The sequence below is a fragment of the Bufo bufo genome, chromosome 6 (genome assembly GCF_905171765.1).
Source record: "Bufo bufo chromosome 6, aBufBuf1.1, whole genome shotgun sequence".
NCBI classification, from domain to species: domain Eukaryota; kingdom Metazoa; phylum Chordata; class Amphibia; order Anura; family Bufonidae; genus Bufo; species Bufo bufo.
In genome coordinates this window covers 313296416-313311291 of record NC_053394.1, presented here as the reverse complement: position 1 = coordinate 313311291, position 14876 = coordinate 313296416, and the positions used below count along the sequence as shown (strand labels likewise).

Below are 14876 nucleotides of genomic sequence, written 5' to 3'. Positions count from 1 at the left end.
CAATGCCACAATATATTTTTCTGTCCGTTTTTTTATGAAAACACCTTGGTGTTCCTGGATATAAAATCTGAGTCGAGGATTTATGGTATGACCCTACAGACAGCTATAGGCGATGTATCGTGTTTTGCTCTTGTGTATGAGCTTTTACATAAATTCATCTATCTGTATTTCTCAGTGACAACTGTTCTACACCGTATAACCTCATAGATCCCCACAAAAGTGGGACTTGACTTTATCTTTGTCCTACTTTACATACCTTCTGTATTTAGCATGTCTGTAGGGAAAATATAGAACACTGTATGACTGTAAGCTGATCAATGACGATGCAGCAAGTTAGTACAAATCTGGCCCTGTGACATTGTGGCATATTTTTGGCAGCTCACAGTGTGTACATTGGTATGTGACCATGCTATAACTTATCTTCCTGTGGAGTTTCAGAATTTACTCTACATGCCATAGTACACTTAGCAGTGTAAGGGTAAATGGACCTCTACTACAAGATTGACAGGGCTGGATATACATTTCGGAGTCTGCACAGGTTCAGCGGCGCAGGCTGGAAATTGTCAGGGTGCCTCTTCACTTGCGGGGACAGCCCCCACTTATCAAGGAGACCTGCTGATGAGATGAATCAATTTTCTCTTAATCTAATATACTGTATTTTTCACTCCATAAGACGCACCTAGGATATAGAGGGAGAAAAAAATATTTTTTTCATCAGACCCCTAAGCTCCTTCTGACCACTATCAGACCTCTGTATCGGACCCCCAGCTGCATCAGACCTTTGTATCAGACCCCTATCTCCATCAGACCTCTGTATCGGACCCCCAGCTGCATCAGACCTTTGTATCAGACCCCTATCTCCATCAGACCTCTGTATCAGACCCCTATCTCCATCAGACCCCTGTATCAGACCCCCAGCTCCATCAGACCCCCAGCTCCATCAGACCTCTGTATCAGACCCCCAGCTCCATCAGACCCCCAGCTCCATCAGACCTCTGTATCAGACCCCTATCTCCATCAGACCTCTGTATGAGACCCCCAGCTGTATCAGACCCCTATCTCCATCAGACCTCTGTATCAGACCCCTATCTCCATCAGACCCCTGTATCAGACCCCTATCTCCATCAGACCCCTGTATCAGACCCCCAGCTCCATCAGACCCCTGTATCAGACCCCCAGCTCCATCAGACCTCTGTATCAGACCCCCATCTCCATCAGACCCCCATCTCCATCAGACCCCTGTATGAGACCTCCAGCTCCATCAGACCTCGGTATGAGACCTCCAGCTCCATCAGACCTCTGTATGAGACCTCCAGCTCCATCAGACCTCTGTATGAGACCTCCAGCTCCATCAGACCTCTGTATGAGACCTCCAGCTCCATCAGACCTCTGTATGAGACCTCTTCTCAAACAGCTGATCGGCCGATCAGATGCTGATGATCAATCCAGAAGATAGATCTTGGTTCTGCAGTTCTGTAGATCATCAGCATCTGATCGGCGAGGGTCCGACACCTGGGACCCTTGCCGATCAGCTGCTTGAGAAGGCAGCGGCGCTCCAGGAGCGCCGTGGCCTTCCCTCAGTTTCCCTCAGGCCCAGTGACGTCATGACTAGTTTCACTGGCCTTGGTGGGGCTAAGCTCTGTTCACATGAATGGAGCTTAGCCACGGTGCTACTGCCAGCGCCGCTGCCTTCTTAAACAGCTGATCGGCAGGGGTCCTGGGTGTCGGACCCTCGCTGATCAGATGCTGATGATCTATCCAGAGGATAGATCATCAGTTTAAAAGAACTGCAGAACCCCCTTTAACTAACACACAGTAGTAACAGTATAAAAGAAACAAACTTGTTTTACTATCTGAATTTAATTAGTAAAAAATATTATGAATTTCCCTTAATTTGGTGAATACCCAAGCTAAGGTTGTGAGGGCCATTTGGATAAGATTATTAGTCCGGCCAAGTTCACTTAGAAAATCCTTGATGATTCATGCAGAACTTTGACTGTAAAGCCTCCTTAACATTTTCCATTTTTCATGGACATGTCCTATCTGCATTTTCCATGGACAGCGCATGTAACATTGATTTTAATGTGTTCACACATCAGTTATTTTGCACTACTTTGGTCTGTGACATGGACCAAACATGCCCATTGACGTCTATGGATCCATAAAAAAAACACTGATAGAATACAGATGGCATCCGTGTTTGGTCTGTTTTGCACTGACTACTGGTAGGAGAGGCTCTAGAAATAAATTTTCAGCTGTGCAGTGTCTGTGGAATATGAACAACACACAGAGGGCAAAAAATTGGAACACGGATCCTTCACAGACCTCTTCAGTGATGAAACGTGGATGGATTTTCCACTGACATCAAACAGATATGGAAATGTGAGCAAGGCCTAACAATGTCCTCCTTTACCAGCCTTTAGGGCAGTTACATTGGGCTGGTTCCTCTTTTTAGCTCTTGGCAGACTTTAATATTTCATTTTGCACCTTTGAGGACAGATAATGCCATCAAACTAATGACAACATACTTTACCCATCAGTTCTATAGATATTTCTGACAACTGAGTATGTGTAGGATTCCTGGTCGGAAGCGGCTGGTCGGAAAAGTGCACCAATGAGTCATTAATTTTTATACGAGTGCCAGAGAGAGTAGAGCGCTGTACTCTGTGATCTCCAGTGCTCCCATAGAAATTTATTGACCAGTGGCGCACTTTTCCAACCAGCCCCTTTGTCTATTTCAGGGGGTGCATCACGTGGTACAGGGCCCCTGTTCTCAGTATCTATACTACTTAGTCTGTGCAGCACAGTTTCAGGCATTGTAACTAAGGACCCCAGAGCAGCATGAAGATAACCTATTATAAGAGGCAGGAGTGAACACAGAAGAGACAAGGACTGATTATGATCAGAACACCCTGCTGATCACTGTTCATAGTATAAGGGGCAGAAGAGAACACGAGAGGGTAGAACTGATTTTCTATCATCACTAGAACACCCTTCTTATCACAGTTTATAGCATAAAGGACAGGAGAGAACACAGGCAAGATGAGAACTGATTACCTATCATCAGTAGAACACCCTGCTTATCACAGTTTATAGTATAAGGGACAAAAGAGAACACAGGAGAGGTGAGAACTGATTCTCTGTCATCACTAGAACACCCTGCTTATTACTGTTTATATTATAGGGCAGGAGAGAACACAAGAGCGGTCAGAACTGATTTTCTATAGTCAATGGCACACTCTGCGTATCACTGTTTTATAGTATAGACACAGGAGAGATGAGAACTGATTTTTCTTTCACCACTAAAACATTCTGTTTATTACTGTCTATACTATAAGGACAGTGGAGAGTACAGGAGAGGTGAGAACTGATTCTCTATCATCACTAGAACACCCTGCTTATCACTAATTTTGATAAATAAGGGCCTTAGATTGATAGAACATAAACTATATTTATGATAAACATTTATAAATTTATATGAAAGTTAATTACACAGTATTATTAGCATAATATTTTTTAAGCTGGAGTCAGTCAGTACCTCACTACTGACTCCACTCAAAACTAGCTTTGACTCCGACCCCACAGCCCTGGCTCGTAGCCCCGCGGACACCGCACCCCCTTTTCAGAAAGTGACAAGGGCGGTTTAGAAATGCCACTTGTGGCTAAATTTAGGCACACTTCTATGAGTTTGTGAGTTTTCTTTCTTTTTTTTCCCCCTGAGTTTCTGCCATCGGGTGTCATAATAAATGACCCCCATGGATTGGCTTGTGTGTTTGAGTTTTTCTTGACACAAGTGGCAGGACGAGGTCTCGCAGTTTGTGGACTTGCCTCTTGCTGTGAGCAGATCTATATCCTGCTGACACTTTGATATAGTTGATAAATAATTTGTGTTGTAAATTCCACAATAGACAATTATTCTTTTCCTCCTTATGATTCATCTCGCATAACTTGTTGCATCTAGAAAAAATTGCCTCACTCTTTTTTAGATTATTGGCCGTTAAATGTCCTTTACTCCTTTTGGGGATGAGTAACAGTAGTGATGTCTAACATATCCTATACCTGTACATGTTTACGGTGGTGTGGAAAGATGCCCAATACCTCTGTTACATGTATGGCCTTAAAAGAGTTTCCTGCGACTACAATTTTGATGACTAGGCTTGAGCGAATTGACCCTTAGATCATAGATTCGAAGTTGAATTGTTTCATATACTTCGATTTTAATGCTGTAGCCGTGGCTGCATGGGGCCAAAGTTCGTTTAGGCCGAATTCGTTCGAGACTTCGGTTAATTCCTCCTGTATGCATATCTGCGTATTAAAAAACTATTATAAAAGCAATAAAATGGCAATCAAATTGCTTTTTTAAATTGTTTTTCAATATGCATATATGCGCACAGTAGGAATTAACCAAAGTCTTGCGCGACTTCGGCCGAAATGAACTTTGGCTCCACTTTGGAGCCAATGCGTTTTAATGCTGTATAGATACAGCATTAAAATAGAAGACTTTGAATGGGTTGACTTCTGATCTATGATCCGAAGGTCGATTCGCTCAAGCCTATTGATGACCTATCCTTGGGTGTCAGGTGCAGTCTGGGAAAAATGGTGCGAGTCGGCCGCATCTTCTGAAGAACACTGGTGCCAAGGAAAATTGGCTTAGTTGCCCATAGCGGGGTTCACAAGTGACTGATTAGCTGCGGATTTTCTGCAGCAGAAAAGTAACTCACCAAAGGGTGCTTCACAGATTAGACACAGTTTCATTCTTTGCATTGAAAAGGGTGAAATCCTATGCAACAGTAAATGGTGCCATAAAAAGCACAACTTGTCCCTCAAAAAACAAGCCCTCATATGGCTACGTGAATGGAAAATTATATATGTTTTGGCTCTGGGAAGGGTGGGAGTAAAAAACAAATGAATGGAAAATGGTCTGGTCATGAAAGGGTTAACCTCTTCAGGACACAGGGCGTACTGGTGCGCCCTGATGTCCTGGTACTTAAGGACACAGGGCGTACGGGTACGTCCTGTGTATTTCCGATCGCCGCCCGGCTGGCGGTGATCGGAACCCGGTGCCTGCTCAAATCGTTGAGCAGGCACCTTGGCTACATGCAAGGAAGGGGGGGTCCTGTGTCCCCCGTCCCCCCCCGTGTCGGCGATCGCCGCAAACCGCAGGTCAATTCAGACCTGCAGTTTGCGGCTTTACCTGCGGTTTGCGGCGGCGATCGGCGGTGCCATCGGGTCCCCATGCGGCTGTAGGGGGGACCCAATGGCATGGAAGGCAGTGCGATGCCTAAGGAAGGAATCGCGCTGCCTTCCGGTGACGAGCCTGTGAGATCCAGCCCCCTGGATCTCACAGGCCGGAAGCTGTATGAGTAATACTCACTGTATTACTCATACAGCCAATGCATTCCAATACAGAAATATTGGAATGCATTGTAAAGGATTAGACCCCCAAAAGTTCAAGTCCCAAAGTGGGACAAAAAATAAGGTGAAAAAAAAGTTTAAAAAATAAAGTTTTCCCCCCAAAAAATTAAGTTTCAAGTAAAAATAAACAAAAACGTCATTTTCCCCAAATAAAGTAAAAAAAAATTGGTAAAAAATAGGGGAAAAAAAAAAAAGTATACATATTAGTTATCGTCGCGTCCGTATCTATAAACATATCACATGACCTAACCCCTCAGATGAATACCATAAAAAAATGAAAATAAAAACTGTGTAAAAGAAGCCATTTTTTGTCACCTTACATCACAAAAAGTGTAATAGCAAGCGATCAAAAAGTCATATGCACCCCAAAATAGTGCCAATAACACAGTCATCTCATCCCGCAAAAATCATACCCTACCCAAGGTAATCGCCCAAAAACTGAAAAAATTATGGCTCTCAGACTATGGAAACACTAAAACATGATTTTTTTTTTCCTTTTGTTTAAAAAAAGAAATCATTGTGTAAAACTTACATAAATAAAAAAAAGTATACATATTAGGTATCGCCCCATCCGTGACAACCTGGTCTATAAAAATATCACATTATCTAACCTGTCAGATGAATGTTGTAAAAAAAAAAAAAAACAGTCCAGCAAAATCTGCCTTCCAAAAACTGTATGGCATTCCTTTCCTTCTGCGCCCTGCCGTGTGCCCGTACAGCAGTTTACGACCACATATGACGTGTTTCTGTAAACTACAGAATCAGGGCCATAAATATTGAGTTTTGTTTGGCTGTTAACCCTTGCTTTGTAACTGGAAAAAAATTATTAAAATGGAAAATCTGCCAAAAAAGTAAAATTTAGAAATTGTATCTCTATTTTCCATTAATTCTTGTGGAACACCTAAAGGGTTAGCAAAGTTTGTAAAATCAGTTTTGAATACCTTGAGGGGTTGTAGCAGGAGCTCCAGTATTAGAATGTATTGGCTCTGATGAGTCGAAGTTATTGCTTCGCGAAGTCTCGCAAGACTTCGTGCAGTAACTTCATAAATTAATTTCTACTGTAAAAAAACATTTCCCTGAAATCGGGTTTGGTTTCAAGGTGCCCATAAAGATTTTTTTTTAAGGAAAAGTGGTTGACTTGAACTTTTTATATATATTTTTTTTTTTTAGCTTTGTAAAAACTTTTACATTTTTTTAAAAGATTTTTTTCACTTGGGTGACGATAACTGGCAATCATTAGATTCGTTCACATTGTGTTCATTGATGTCTGTGTAGACATCATTGAACACTTCATTTGCACTATACCAATACTATGCTGACACCTAGTGGCCTGTATTGGTATATTCCTGTAATAGGTACCAAAGCTTCAAGCAGGCTTCGGGCTATTTCAGCAATGTAACAGTTTCCCCGATCTCTGTCGGGGAATGCGGTTACCGGAGCGGAAGCGCGCGACTTCCGCTTCCGGTCTGATAAGATGCCGTGGTCACATTTGACCACGGCATCTGAAGGGTAAAATGTATGCGATCCGCCTTAAAATGGCAGAAACCCGGCGGCTATGGCGCCCGCTGCATGTGCGAGCGGGCGCCTTGTTTAGGGACTGAACCTCCGCCGTACATATACGGTGGAAGTCCTTAAGGGGTTAAAAAATTGGGTTGACCGCTGAGGTTTTGTGCATTAATTTTCAAAGTTCTGAGGCTGATGGATGAGAGAGTGTAGAATTGGAGAAAATATCTTGGGTCATCAAGGTCCTAGAAATAGAGCCAGCTAGTTTAAAGTCTACTCACATAAGTTTTCCTTAAATGCTCTAGAGAGAGGGTCAGCAACCTCCGGCACTCCAGCTGTTGTGAAACTACACTTGCTTGGTTGCCCCCAGAACTCTCACAGAAGTGAATGGAGCATGCCGGAAGCTGCTGAAGACTTGAAGTAAGTAGGACATACACGCTTTCAATAGTGCTTGTTACCTCCTGGGGAATCAGTTTTTGTCTATATTTGGGGTTAGGAATTCTTTCTGAGATGGACAGAGAGTAAATCCCCACCTTTCCAGAGCCGTCACTCTGGTCTTCCTGGTTGGGCCTTGTTTACTTGGCTGCAGAGTTGACATCATGTCATCAGCTTGTAAGAACTGCAGTGAACAAATGGCCTGTTTTGCTGACTGCAGGAACCATAGATTGCCGATTTTACATTAAGTGTATCTTTAGGGATCATTTGGTGATCCACAGCGGACCATTTACTCAACGGAAGCCAAGAGTGTCCTTTTGACCTTTTGAGTATTGGCATTCATTTTTTTCAATTGTATAAAAACGCAGTAGACCGCTTTCTTATACAAAAGGCCTTTTTTTCGTCAGTGGGACCATATGGACGATGTATGTCTGTATAGTGGCATGCATCCGAGCCTTCCATCAGAAGTTACCGTTAATGCACACCGCCAATGAAAGGCTAAAGATGCAGTGTCCACGCAGTCTAACTTTTGCACAGTTCAATGCTCGTGTCACACTTGAGTGATGTGTCTTGGATATCATCATGTATCTCAAGTCACACTATACTGTTGCGCTTGGCAATACTTGGCAGACTAAACTACAGGTGAGATTTATTATCCCTTTGCACCTCTTTCTTGGAGTAAAAAAAAAGTTGCAAACCCTGTGTTTATGACATTTTAAATGCCGCTTGTGACAAATTTTGTCCTAAATAGCGTTTCCATGCCGCCCCTTGCCACTTTCTGTAGAAGGGCCATGGCATGGGCATGGCAAGCGGGTCCACTACATTTTTCAGACACAAATGAAAACGGATTCCATTCTGGAGCACAGACAGCAGGATTGTGCTCTGAATTTATGACGAGGCGGCGCAGGAGATTTCAGAAAGCAGGTCTATGATAAATCTCCCCCCTGTGTTCTTACACTTTTATATTGTACCAAAATCTGAAATCATAGTTTTTCAGGTGCAACCTCAATATCTCGGTACACCCTGGAAGCATTCTATTCCATGGATTCCAAGAAGCTGAGATATGAAGAGTTGTTTGGTGCTTTGCCCATATTGAAGGGTTCTTGTAGCCATTTCTGTTCCTGTTTATGGCATGGAGGGATAAATGTCATTACCCTTGGTTTTCTTTCCCCAAAAAGTGGCTCTTGTGACCCTTCAACCTTTCAAATGTCATTATTTTGTTAGCCGAGGAAAGAAAATCATTGAAGACTACCTCAATTACTGTTGCAGATACTGTAGGAAGCGAGTGGTTCTTGAGTATGAGGACCCTAGAAACAGTTCCACATATCTCAGCTTCCTAGAACATTAATACAATTGATTTTATAGAAGTGTGTCATCAAAAAGCATATAATCAGCGACTGTATTTTAATCACAAGAAAGCAGCTTGCATGTGCAAGTAAATAACACGCTACTCGTTACCTAATAACAAGAGCCCAGCTAATGTCACAGATCCCTGTCTGGCCTCAAATCTTCCTGTTTTCCTCTAATGAAATGTCCTTTCCTCATGCGCTCCTTCATCATTAAGACACAAATCTAGTTTCCTCTCATCAGAATCTAGCGGTTCTAACCTTTACCTAGGAGGGTATCGGCTCATGAGCCTAATCCTTAAATCCCAAGATTAATGTGGCGTTTGTCATGCAGACTCCAGCTCTAATATCAGTGTTTATCCTGACGGCTATTTACTAAGATGCTGCAGGCCAAATATAATGTCCTTAAAACTCGTGGCACAAGACGTCTTATCATGTTTGCCGCTTCATTGTATTAATAATATTTCTAATCTCGGAGACCTAATCAGATAAGGAAAGGTCTGCAAGATCCAAAGTGAGTCAAAGGTCACAAAATTAAACACAGGAAAAAAAATCCAGCTTAAATATTAATCTGGAACGTTGTTTGGTGAATTGTACTTGAGAAGCCATTAAGGATTGGACTGGAAGGTGGAAAAAGTGATAGGACATGAGGTGTGTTTGACAGATAAAGACCATGTTATGGTATAGGGTTTTTGTTCTCTTTATTGTCATACTGATAATAAACTATAACACTGTGATATTGGAACTTGTTACCGTTTAAAGGGCTATTCCTAGCTGTGACCGAAGTGAATGGAGAGAGCTACACACATGCACAACCACCTATCCATTCATTCTTCAGTTGGAGATACCTGGGGGACCCATAGGTGGTCTACAAACAGGGGCGGATTGGGAACCTAAAATGGCCCTGGAAAAACATAACACACCTATGGTAGGAGGGTCTAAATTGACAGGAGGTGGGGCAACAAAAGTAGGGTGGTCAGCAATACCATAGAACAAAATAACGCATAGTACAGTGCCACACAATATCTTGCCCCAAAATCTGTCCCTCTAAGTTGGCCATCCATAGAGGCCATTTTCTCTCCTCCTCTTCCAGTTGTCTCTGATTAAGATATGGAGCAGGGGGCTTAGGAGGTGAGACGCGGGATATACGGTAGTTGAATTCAGGAGGGCATGTCGCTGGTCGAGTACATGAGTAACTGATTCTCACAGAGTTAATTACCACTGATAGCTTATTCTGTACCAAGCCAACAGCAGAGATATGGGGGCTTGGGCCCTAGGCATCGGCCCACCGGGAAATTTTCCTGTGAGGTCTATGGCCAATCCACCCCTGTCTGCAAAAGTCCGCTTTACGGTATCTTAAAGGGGTTATATCACAAAACTATTACCATGTAATGAATATAGCTTTTCAAATGAAGCATTATTGCATGGTATTGTAATTTTTTCAATCTTTAAACTGTTGTCTATCCTTTTGGCCCATCTCCGGCTGGATTCAGAGGTGGACCAACATGCTCAGTAGCTTCCTTCTCCTCAGCTCTGATGCAGTGATCTCATAATTCTCTGTGGACAGCGGAGAAGGATATTTGTGGGGGTATTAGATGCCTTGTGCATCTCTGGGGCTTTGTGTGAGGGACTATTTTCTATGCATGATAGGAAAGGGTTAAGAGCTCCTGTAATTGCAATGCTGCTTGGATGATGGTGGTTGATGAGCTTCTGCCCTCCAGATATAGGTCAACCCCTTTTAACACTGGGCCCATTTTTGTTTTTACATTTCTGATTTTTCCTCCCGAAAATGCCAGGAATCATAACTTTCTTAATTTTCAATTCACGCATCCCTATGAGGGCTTATTTTATGGCACCCTTTAATTTACCTTGTCTTGAATTTGTAAAATTTAAAAGAAAGACCCACAATTCCGCCAAGGTTTTTTTTTAATGATGTTACGATGTTTACTGTGCGCTAAAAATGACATGACTTCCTTATTCTGTGGGTTGATATGATTACGGCGATACCAAATTTATATACCGGTAGTTGTTTTTTTTTTGTATTTTATTACCATAAAAAAATAAAAAACCTTTGAAAAAAAATCTAAATTTTCTTTGCATCACTATTTTCTGACAGCCATAACTTCCATCCACAGATCTGTATGAAGGCTGCATTTTCACTGCGGGGCTTTTCATTTATCATAGCTGAACATGTTGTCCCCATTGGTCATAGCATTGTAGACTTCATGAGCGTAGATGAGCTTATGTGACTCGTCTGTGGTCATTCTCTTTACTGGACCACGAATTGTCCATAGAAATAACCAGTTAGGGGCAGAAACAAATTTCTGGGATTTGTCCTACATGAGGCCCATTAATGATTTCAGTTCTCCTTATTGCTGGTCTTGAGATACAATGTCAGGACCTTGTCTTAACCCCATGTCAACTGATACATGTATTATCATAGTCCTAAGCCTACATAGTGACTACACTTCATGTCAGCTGCTTACCCCTTCCCATCTGTCCAGACAGCTGTGATTTTTATGCATTAATGTTAATACAAGGAGATTGACATATATTCTACCTCGGCCCAGGATTTCATGTAGGATTAGACACATGGTTAGAAGATGGGCATGAGCCGTTTTCTTTAGCTTTATTACTCTCCACATTAGCTTCTAGTTGTTACATACACTAGATTATAGTATTCATTTATTTTTTTACTCTGGTATTAGTGTAACAGTTGGTTTATAGAGATACCACCCAAAAAATGGCATCCGTGACTAATTTCTAAACGATGTACTTGGCGTTTTACTATTCAAACAGGAGCGATCCACCCTGTAATAGTACATCATGTGTTGGTGCATGTAACTGGTGAAAGAACATAGTGATGGATTGTGTCATTTAATTTCTATTATATTTGATTAATTTGTGTACTATAATTCATACCCTTTTTTTATTTTGATTGATTGAAGTGTCCAACTTGTGTTGGGTGCGGGGTGTAGGCTATGTTGCTGACTGTACATTTAGATGGTCAGTTTTTATATATATATTTGTATGATGTATGCAGGATACTTTTGGCTAATGTTGGATGGCGTTTTGTTCTTTTCTTTTTGGTTAATTGCGTACTGTTTCCTAAGCCAAAGGGGCTGTGTGTATATGTGTATGCTTTTGTATTTCATAGAATGTTCACGACTTGAGCAGTACGTTTATAACTAATGTTTTCCTTCGTAGAAATTACTGGGAGTTGATTGGACTTTATCCACTGTGTGACCTCGCACTGGGCCTGCCTCTGAGACGTGAGTAAAATTCATTCTACTCATGTAAGGTTTCTCCCAGTTGTGTCATTGTAGGGGCTGATGTACATGTGATTGATACCTACTGCGCAGTGAAATTAGTTTGATCTGTTTTTGCTTTTTTTATACATTTGGTTCACAGATCTAACATAAGTGTGCATTTAAAGGGAACCTGTCACCAGGATTTTGTGTATAGAGCTGAGGACATGGGTTGCTAGATGGCCGCTAGCACATCCGCAATACCCAGTCCCCATAGCTCTGTGTGCTTTTATTGTGTAAAAAACGATGAGTCCTGTCCCTGACTCATCTCACATACAGGACTCATCTCTGGTTAATTTGCATATGTATCAAATCGTTTTTTTTTGCCACAATAAAAGCACACAGAGCTATGGGGACTGGGTATTGCGGATGTGCTAGCGGCCATCTAGCAACCCATGTCCTCAGCTCTATACACAAAATCCCGGTGACCGTTCCCTTTTAAAGAGGTTGTCTGGGCTTTTTAATATTGATGACCTATGGTCAGGATAGGTCATAAATATCAGATCGACAGAGGTCTGACACCCACACCCTCACCGATCAGCTGTACGAGGAGACAACAAACGCAGTGTGCACGTGGCATCTCCCTTCTCTCTTCCTGCTCTCTGTATGTCTGTGGGACAGCAGCAGCAACAGGAAGAGAGAAGAGAGACGGCATGTGCACACTGCGCGCGCCGTCCCCCCCCGTACAGCTGATCGGCGCGGGTGTCGGACCCCCTCCGATCTGGTTATTGATGATCTATGCTGAGGATAGGTCATCAATATTAAAAGCCCAGGCAGCCTCTTTAAGGCGTACAAATATGAAGCCATGTTCATTTTACTCAACCAAATGTGACGAAGGGTGCATTTACACAGACCGTAATTCTGGGACTGCATGCATTTAGCAAAATTGCGAAAAAAAAATTCAATGGGGCCTCAAAAGATGCAGAGAGCGCACCGTGTGCTGTACGCATCCGTGGTTCCATTCCATGGACCCACAAAAATATAGAGAGTGTCCTATTCTTGTCCGCAATTTGGGGACCGCAAAACACTTATGGTCGTGTGAATGTAGCCTTTAGGATATCCCCGGAGACCTGCCCTCAGACATGACTTTTCGTTTTATCCTGTTGTTTTTAAATGTTTTGTGCCATTGTAATATGGAAAAGGATTGATGTTCTAGCTCTATTATAATATTTTCATCGTTTTTTTTTTTTTTTTTAAAGAAACGCTAACCATTAGTGTTGAGCGAACTTGTGTTTTAAGTTCGGCGTCTAAAGTTCGGGTTCGGGTTATCGAAGAAACGCGTTATGGATTCCACTACCACAGACCAAGTTATGGTCCGTGGTAGCGGAATCCATAATGCGATTCTTCGATAACCCGAACTTTAGACGCCGAACTTAAAACACAAGTTCGCTCAACAGTACTAACCATAGGATATGCACCAAAATCTCATGATTTCCTACCTCCTCCAATTTGGTCTTATTTGTCTCGTATTATAATTAAAACTTGTGTCCAAGTAGATTAGCAGAGTCCTCCTTTCTCCCCTCACTGTCCATTGTGTGGCACCAGACACTTGGCTGCAGCAGGAGCCTCTCCCGTCCCTTTCAGAAGTTTTATAAAATAGACAGCCAAGCCATACTTCTTCTCCACATTCTGCACGATCCTGACACAACCAGTGGGGCAAGGTTTTCTCCTGTTTACTTTAATAATTTATTTCTACCTCTGGTGTACTGACACAGCTCTTACCCAATGGTGTACATGTTTGGAGTAGAGCAAGATTTAGACTAGATCGTAAAATGTTGTGCTGTTCGTCACAGCTTATGATACTGAGTGCAGTTGCACAGATATCCATCAGGATTGGATTTCTGCTGACTGTCGGGTCACGGCCCATGAGGCTTGCAATGCAGCCACATTCACTAAGCCTAGGTGTGATGTAGTAGCACAACATTGTGATTTTATGTCATGCGACTGACTACATGTCGCCGTGTAACCCTAGTGTACACTCTGGTACCTGATTCTAACATAACTCGAGTTTAGATAGCCGTAAAGATAAATTAATTTAAAAAAAAATTTCATTCACTGTTATTCTCACCTTCATGGGATCTTCTGTTTCCACTTTTTCTTAGTAAAAAAAAATATTGGGTAAAAAAAAAAAAAAAAAGCTGTGAGTAATGATTATCTTAATATTTATTATGGAGCAAGAAAAAAACCTGAGTTTAAAAATAGGGTTTATCCCAAATGTAGTAGTCCGTGAGGAAAGCTTATCACTTGCAGCCCAAGAATCTCATTATTACTGATAACTGGTTGTAAAGGGGGAATGACATGGACGTAACTACCAGGATAGCAGACATAGCAGCTCCTATGGGGCCCAGTAACTAAAGGGCCCCACTTCCGCTCAGACATATGTACAGTTAGTAATGTATATGGACAGTGGAAAAGTGTTTTTACTATATTTGCATTATCTGTTTGCTTGTGACATCACTGATTCATTTCTGTACATCACCATACCTATTTTCATACTTTTGTGACATCACTGTGAGCCTTATGGCTGTACTGTGACATCATTGGGCACATTCTTCCTGTGCCATAGCTTCACTGTGCATATTGTCCCACCACTGTGACATCACTGTGTGCATTAGGGCTCCTAATAGAACATGTCATATTATTGTTCGCATTGCAGACAAGCATAGTGCTGTTCTATTAGGGGCCAACTGTTCCGTTCTGCAAAATATGGAATGCACACGGACGTCATCCTTATTTTTTACGGACTGTAAAATATACACGGTCGTGGGCATGAGCCCACCAACATAATCTTCAGCTTCTTATATTCATGCGGTTGACGGTGGCCATGGTGGTGTGGGACCCCATGGGTCCTTGTTACGCCTTTGTTGGG

The 14876-nt window shown here is 42.2% G+C and overlaps 1 protein-coding gene across 3 annotated transcripts in view; it reads left to right on the top strand.

Moving 5' to 3' along the window:
• Positions 1–14876, top strand: part of LOC121005428 (signal transducer and activator of transcription 5B) — a 218877-nt gene that overhangs the window by 143410 nt on the left and 60591 nt on the right. For all 3 annotated transcript variants that reach the window (XM_040438192.1, XM_040438191.1, XM_040438193.1), the window contains exon 2: positions 11907–11971. The gene's annotated coding sequence lies outside the window, so the exon portion shown is untranslated. The remainder of the gene's footprint in view (positions 1–11906; positions 11972–14876) is intronic.